Source organism: Sorex fumeus, unplaced genomic scaffold (genome assembly GCF_029834395.1).
Source record: "Sorex fumeus unplaced genomic scaffold, SorFum_2.1 ptg000036l, whole genome shotgun sequence".
NCBI lineage: Eukaryota > Metazoa > Chordata > Mammalia > Eulipotyphla > Soricidae > Sorex > Sorex fumeus.
The window spans coordinates 15,302,309-15,309,712 of NW_026606093.1; the positions used below are offsets into that span (position 1 = coordinate 15,302,309).

The window sequence follows — 7,404 nt, forward strand, 5'->3', positions numbered from 1 at the left end:
GGGAGGGAGGGAGGGAGGAAGGAAGGAAGGAAGGAAGGAAGGGAAGAAGTGAGGGAAGAAGGGAAGGATAAAGGAAGGGAGGAAGGGAGGAAGGAAAGAAAGGAGGAAGGGAAGAAGGGATGGAAGAAGGGAGGGAGGGAGGATGGAAGTGAAGAAGGGAAGAAGGGAGGGAGGAAGGAAGGAAGGAAGGAAGGAAGGGTAGGAGGAAGGGAAGGACGGAGGGAGGAAGGAAGGAAGGGAGAAAGGAAGGGAGAAAGGAAGGATGGAAGGGATGAAGGGAGGAATGAAGGGAGGGAGGAAGGGAGAAAGGAAGGATGGAAGGGATGAAGGGAGGAATAAAGGGAGGGAGGAAGGGAGGAAGGAAGGAAGGAAGGAAGGAAGGAAGGAAGGAAGGAAGGAAGGAAGAAAGGGAGGGAGGGAAGGAATGAGGGAGGGGGAGCAAAGTTGTGAAGAGAGAAATTTTTAAGAGAAGGAGGGAACTATCTTATCTTGCTCGCATCTAACACATGAATGAAGGAGAAGTCAAAGAAAGCAGATTGCTATCAGAAGTGTCAGAAACTGTTTCGCAGTTTACTTATTAAGAATAAAATTTCCTGCCCAAAAATTGTAAATGAGGCTGATCTGACAACTTCTAGCTGTAGATTTTTTCCTTTGTTCAAAGATAATTGAGTCCTTCCTTTCTTTTTTACCACTTATATTTTTTAACATTGTGAAGCTATTTTTAAATTTTGCTTTAATCACTGGAATTCTTAATGATATTAATGATGAATTCAGTGCTTTTTGCTATTATTGGCATCTATAGTCTCAGATCAGCTTCTCCGTGGTAGAATTTATCTTGTGCCACTTTAGGCCATATGTAATGACACTGATAAGAAAGAGATAATCTCACTCACACATAGTCTAAGATTAAATCTACCCCTTTGTTTGAGAACATTTACTTTTGTTTTCTTGAATGATATTTTAAAGGCTATTTTCAGAACTAAAATAGAAAGTGTTCAATTATCCCAATCTAGTTTTTTCTTATCTTAATTGTAAAAATGGATTATTTTTTAAAATCTCAGTCTATCCTGCCAAAATCATTCCCTTAAAACATATCCCAATAAAGAACACCAGTTGGAGTTGGGAGTTCTCCTGGTCAAAGAACAAAAGTTTTTATTCTTTCTGTACATTTAAAGAAGATCCAAATATGGATTAGTTTCCACATAATCTTTTCTTTCACCTTGTGCTTTTGGCTTGTTCCATTCAAGCAATTGGTCTAGCAGATAGGCTTTGGTTTTCATCAACATGGCTGTGCTTCAATACTGAGGAGTATTTTTAGGTCTCCAGGAAGCAGGCTTTTTTCATTTGAAGAATGGACGGCAATGTCATCCAAAGTACTATGCAGAAACTAGGACTTAGCATGATATGAGAAGCATACTTCTAAGGAACACAGCCAAAAGCCAAGCTTTGAGGAACCAAATGCCCAGTTGTTGCCGTGGTCAGTTGCTGCAAGAGGCCAGTTGTCGCTCTGGTCTACCTGGAGAGGCCAGTAAAAATTTGAGTGAATTTTTGGTTGCTGTATGGGAAATTCAAACCTTAAATTTTATATTTTTCCCTTTAAGGAAAACAAAAATAATGTATGAAATGCTCCACATATGTAATATTCTTTTCTATTTAATTTTTCATTTAAAGAGTCATGACTCTTCTTTCAAAATTACTGAAATTGTTGATAGATGAGTTTTAGACATACAATGTTCTAACACCAGTCCCACCACCTGTGTCAAATTTCCTCCCCCAAGCTCCCTCTACCCCCATCACATTTCTGTTTGGTTGTTGTTATTTACATCTTATATTTTCAGTGTTGTTTAGTCAATGCTTTGGATATATAGCTATGTCACTCTTACACATCACCAGTGAACCTGAGGCCCTGAGTGTGTTCACCCATTACTTCCCTTTCTCAAATTCTTCCCTTCCTCTCTCTATTTCCTTACTTTTCTGTGCTTGTTCTCCCTATACTCTGGAGTCAAGGGTAATCTTGGTTTTTTCATTTCTACATTACATATGCCATATTCTTATGGAAAAATGTTAGTTGACAATTTTGAATATCCTGTAAGTAAACAATTTGTGATGAAATAATAAATTGAAGGTCAAATGCCTGTGTATACATCAAGTGGGTCCTTCTGGTTATAGGTTAGATCAGTGTCTTTCCTGGATGCTTCAGATTCATCATGGGGTATCTGGGTGTTTGGAAAGATCCTCATTGTTCAAGTCTTATTAGATAAAAATATTCTAAAGTGCTTCTCTTGGAGAGCCCTGCAAACTACGAAGAGTTTCTCTCCCACACCGCAAAGCCTGGCAAGCTACCTGTGACGTATTCGATATGCCAAACACAGTAACAAGAAGTATCACAATGGAGACATAATTGGGCCCACTCAAGCAAATCGATGAACAACAGGAGGACAGTACTACAGTGCTACAGTGTCCAGGAAAACCAGTAAATTAAGTGAATATAAGAATTGAAGTAGGAAAAGTCTTCAGTTGAACTGTGTGGTACTGATTGAGGTACTCAGAAACTGCGCCAAGGTTTTTGAATATCAAGATCTGTTTGTCCAAGACTAATTTTCACCATCTTTGGTACAAGCCTTTGGGGAGTTCTTTTAAATGTACCATAGACAGCTTTAATAAAAATTTGCCCTTTGGATGATTAGTCCAGCACAACTGATGACAAAGGGAATTTGTGTCTACATCAGATTGGGATGTGCTGAATGCTAATCTGTTCCCTCAAGAGTGACATGATAAAAAATCTTAGCTGAAACCTAGTTTTATTGTATTAAATTTTGTACTTCCTTATTTAGTCCTTGGACTCTTTCTCATTTTGTACTTGCACTGCATTACCAAATATAGGACTGACACAATTATATCTATCTCTAAGCCTTAGTTTTATATGTGTCTTATTGTCTGTATTTTCAGGCTATGTTACTGCCACCTGAAAGTATGTTTAAAATGCTCACTTGGGGGTACTGAGATCAAGGCAATCAGAATCTCTACAGGCAGAATCTCTATGGATTAAAATAATCCATATTTTAATTAGTTTTTCATGTAATTCTTACAATGGTTTGTGAAGCCTTGATATTAGTGATCTGTTGAAAATTATGAATTTTCCCTTCAGTTTAAGGCCCCACCAATTTATCAAAGCCTAATTCATTCAATCCTTAATTCTCAATTGTTGTCTTATACATGTTCAATTTCATAATATTGCCCCATGACTTGCTCAAGACTGTCTCTACCTGTTTTTGTGTTTAAATCCTTCTCAGAATTTTGTTTTTAAGTGAAATGTGTAAAATTTCAAAAGAAACTAAGTTATGCTTAAATATAGTTATAAAAAAAATTTTCCGATCAGAGCTCCTGCAGCTGAAAACCTCCAGAACACAACTGCCGCCATGCTCATGACCACTCTCCACAGGCTCCAGGAGCCTTATCCAAGAGGGAATCTGCAGAAAAACCCAGGTATGAGGGACCCATGACTGAACTCTCCAAGCTTGCTTGGAGTGGGAATGGGCCTCCTCCCCGCATCTCCCAAGTTTACCAGTAACCTGGCAGTCAAACCCACAAACTGCCCCCAACCCCATATAACGTTATCAATAGCCGTGACCCAGAGACTCAGAAATAAAGCTCTCAGAAGAGAGCAACAGAGGCCTCGCCCATAAGACCTGCTGTATAATCCTATTCTAAATTTTAGAATTCCAGGAGCAACCTCTCATACTCTACACCACTGATGTAGCAAGAGTAGTACACAACATTTGATTGGGTTTAACAAATTATGTTAGTAATCTCCCATATAAAGGCTTAATGAATCCAGGATGAAATACAACAATCTTCACACACTTTCTTTTAAGGAAACATTATTGAACCATTTTTAGCAGTTTATTCACAACAAGCAATACAAAATTAATTGTTTTGTTCTGCTTTGGGGAACACTATTTGGGATTTGGGTGGAAACATTTGAAATATGGGAAGGTGCAATGGTGGTGGTATTGGTGTTTGAATCATGATCACGATATCACAATCATCCTGTTGTTCATCGAATCCTCTTCAAGCCCTTTTGGACTGATGCTTTTCTTTTCTCTGTTAGCTTGTTTCTTACAATAGAATGTAAATTTCAAGAAATTCATTTTCCACATCTAACCAGCAATTGAAGTATTTTGGGAGCATATAAAATGATATAAGAAGCAATAAATAACTCTAGGATTGAAATATCAATGAAGAAAATGCAAAGTTAAATATATGAGTTAGCATGTTTTAGGTGTGAGAGCCCATAGTTATGTCTTTACTTTCATGTGCTCTGCTAAATAGCCATTCTCAGCATTCACATACATCTGGGAGGTTCAATCTTTGTTCCGGAATTTATTTCTGTGTAACCTTGACCACGTTGGTTTGATGGATCCTGATACTTTTTGAATTGCAACATTAGAAGACTAAAAGACACCATGCTGATGTGTTACTTAGCAAAAGGCATGATAAAATATTTTGAATTCTGCACTCTGGGAGCCATACAGGGTTGGTGGTACCCTAGTTCACCTTCCAGAGTTCCAGAAAGAGTATTTTCCAGAAGAAGCTGAAGCATAACTGCCTCAATCGCAGCAATTTGTGTGCCGCTTTCTTCCATATTTCTTGACCACCGATGATGGTGAGTAAACCATGTACTTACCTATCAGTAATAGAAGCTCTGCAATTGGGATACTGGTTAATAGACAGGTTGGTTTCTGTTGGACACTAAGAATTGCTACTAATACACACACACACACACACACACACACATACACACACACACTTCAGTTTTCTCTCCTTTAACAGAACTTTTTGGATTTAAATTCCTAGTTAGAAATTATATTTGAAGGGAGTGGAGATATAGTACATTGAAAAGTACATTTGCCTTGCACATAGCTGACTGACACCTGGTATTATTTATGATCCACCAAAATGCACCAAGAGTCACCCCTAAGCACAGAGACATCACCCCAAATACCTATGGTCAGTCACTGACCATCTCCAGGTGTGTCCAAACAATAAAAAAAAACAAAAAATGAAAACAATAACAAGTTGTATTTAACAACAACAACTACAGATATCCTTAGCTATCTTACTAGAAACTTTGAAGGGATGGGAGCTATTGATTCATGGAATGTTCAAATAGTCACCACATATTGTTGGAAGGGCTAGAGCGATAGCACAGTGGTAAGGCGTTTGCCTTGCACTCAGCCAACATGGCTGACCCAAGTTCGATTCCTCCACCCCTCTCGGAGAGCCCGGCAAGCTACCGAAAGTATCTCGCCCGCACAGCAGAGCCTGGCAAGCTACCCGTGATGTATTCGATATGCCAACAAATTGATGAACAATGGGAGCACAGTGATCTAGTGATATTGTAGGAAGACCAAGACTAGTACATAAGATTTAAGATACATTTATAGTTACTTTGTATTGTACTATTAGAAGTTTAGTATATTTTCATTATTGTTGCTGTTTTATTTGTTTTGGAGGGAAGAGGCATACCCAAAGTTTTCAGGGCTTACTCCAGGTTCTGCTCAGGATTCATTCGTATGAAGTGCAGGGAACAAAGCAAAGTCAGACATGTGCAAGGTAAACAAACTACCAGTTGTACTGTTGCACTGGTGTCCAGAAGTTTAAATTTGAACCTCCCTTTAAGGTAACAAAAGGCATTTCCTGCAATATTTTCTATTTTATATGAAGTTTCCAATATTATTTCAGATTTACAAAATTAAACTTGGTAGAAGTTTGCAAGTTTCATGGGTTTTTGTATATAGCAATCATATTTAACAATTATTAAAGACATAAAACATAATATAAAGCAGCAAAGCATCTATACATCACTTGTTCCACTTTAGAAGATTACATGAGATAAATGAAAGGTCCCTATGCTAGAATAAATTCCTAAGACTATGTTTCTTAGTCAAAACTTGTAGAATTATAAAGCTGATTTATAAAATGCATTAAAAAAAACCTTTTTCTTCAAAAAAATCCCCAAACTGAAAAAGTCAAGCATTTACATCATTTCTAATAGTACATTTTCTTGGCAATGATATGTACCACTGAAAATTTACCATTGAGGATTCTCCCATCACTTCATCTGATAAGTGTCATTTTGACAAAGAAAATGAGGAGGGAGGGAGAGGACAAAATATCAAGACCTGTAATTGATCATGTTAAAGGTAAAGGTAAAGGTAAAGGCCCTCCCGTTGATCGTCGATTTGCCCAGTAACGTCTCTATTGGAGACTTTGTTATTACTGTGTCTGGCATATCGAATACTCTTGATAGCTTGCCGGGCTCTCCGAGAGGGATCGAACTCGGGTCGGCCATGTTGGCCGCTTGTAAGGCGAACGCCCTACCCACTGTGCTAATGCTCCAGCCCATTTGCATAAGAACATAAGTGAGTCAATTCATCATCTGATACAATTTTATTTGCACAAGGGCATATATGATTTGATTGGTCAGTTTCACAAATCTTCACCTACATAGAACATAACCAATCAGAGAGCAGAAATAACTAGGAAATGGGAATGTGGAATATATATAAGCTCAGGTTTCTGTAGAGTTGAATAAAATTGGGTTTACTATCTTGGATGTGGAGGTTGCCATTGAACTTTTACCTATGAACTGTAAATAAAGAGCTGTAAAATTAAGTATATATGTTAATATTGCATATTAAGTATATATTTTTTCCAAGGAATGTGGACTGGCAATCTTGGAACAATAGCATTTATATTACAATTTGTATCATATTCTAATTTGTATAAAGCAGCATTAGTTCACTTATACTGATAAACTATAAACTGATAATTTTACTCAGTAACCTTTGAAAATAAAATTTCCATTACTTCCAAATATAGTTACAATATAGGTAAGCAATTTGCTTGAGCGGGCCCAGTAACGTCTCCATTGGAGACTTTGTTGTTACTGTGTCTGGCATATCGAATACTCTCGGTAGCTTGCCGGGCTCTCCGAGAGGGGCAGAGGAATCGAACTCAGGTCGGCCATGTTGGCCGCTTGTAAGGCGAACACCCTACCCGCTGTCCTCTCGGAGAGCCCGGCAAGCTACCGAGAGTATTCGATATGCCAGACACAGTAACGACAAAGTCTCCAATGGAGGCGTTACTGGGCCCGCTCGAGCAAATTGACGATCAACGGGAGGGCCATAGTTAAGCAATATTAAAAACTTTAAAGTTAGGAACACAGATGAAGGAATTACCTCCTTACTGTAGTTAGCAGTGTACTTTATAACTTGAAAAAAATTTTGAGGGGCAAAGTATAGTACAGTAGGTAGGTCACTTGAGTTTCACACACAGATCTGGGTCTAATTCCAGCACCATCTGTGGTCACCCAAGCCTGAGTGCAGTGTTTTCTGAGTG

The 7,404-nt window shown here is 38.3% G+C and overlaps 1 non-coding gene across 1 annotated transcript; it reads left to right on the forward strand.

Moving 5' to 3' along the window:
- Positions 1 to 4,510: 4,510 nt before the first annotated feature.
- On the forward strand, positions 4,511 to 4,770 carry LOC130027293 (small Cajal body-specific RNA 13). Its single transcript, XR_008793031.1, has one exon. It is a non-coding gene; the product is annotated as a small Cajal body-specific RNA 13 (non-coding RNA).
- Positions 4,771 to 7,404: the final 2,634 nt, after the last annotated feature.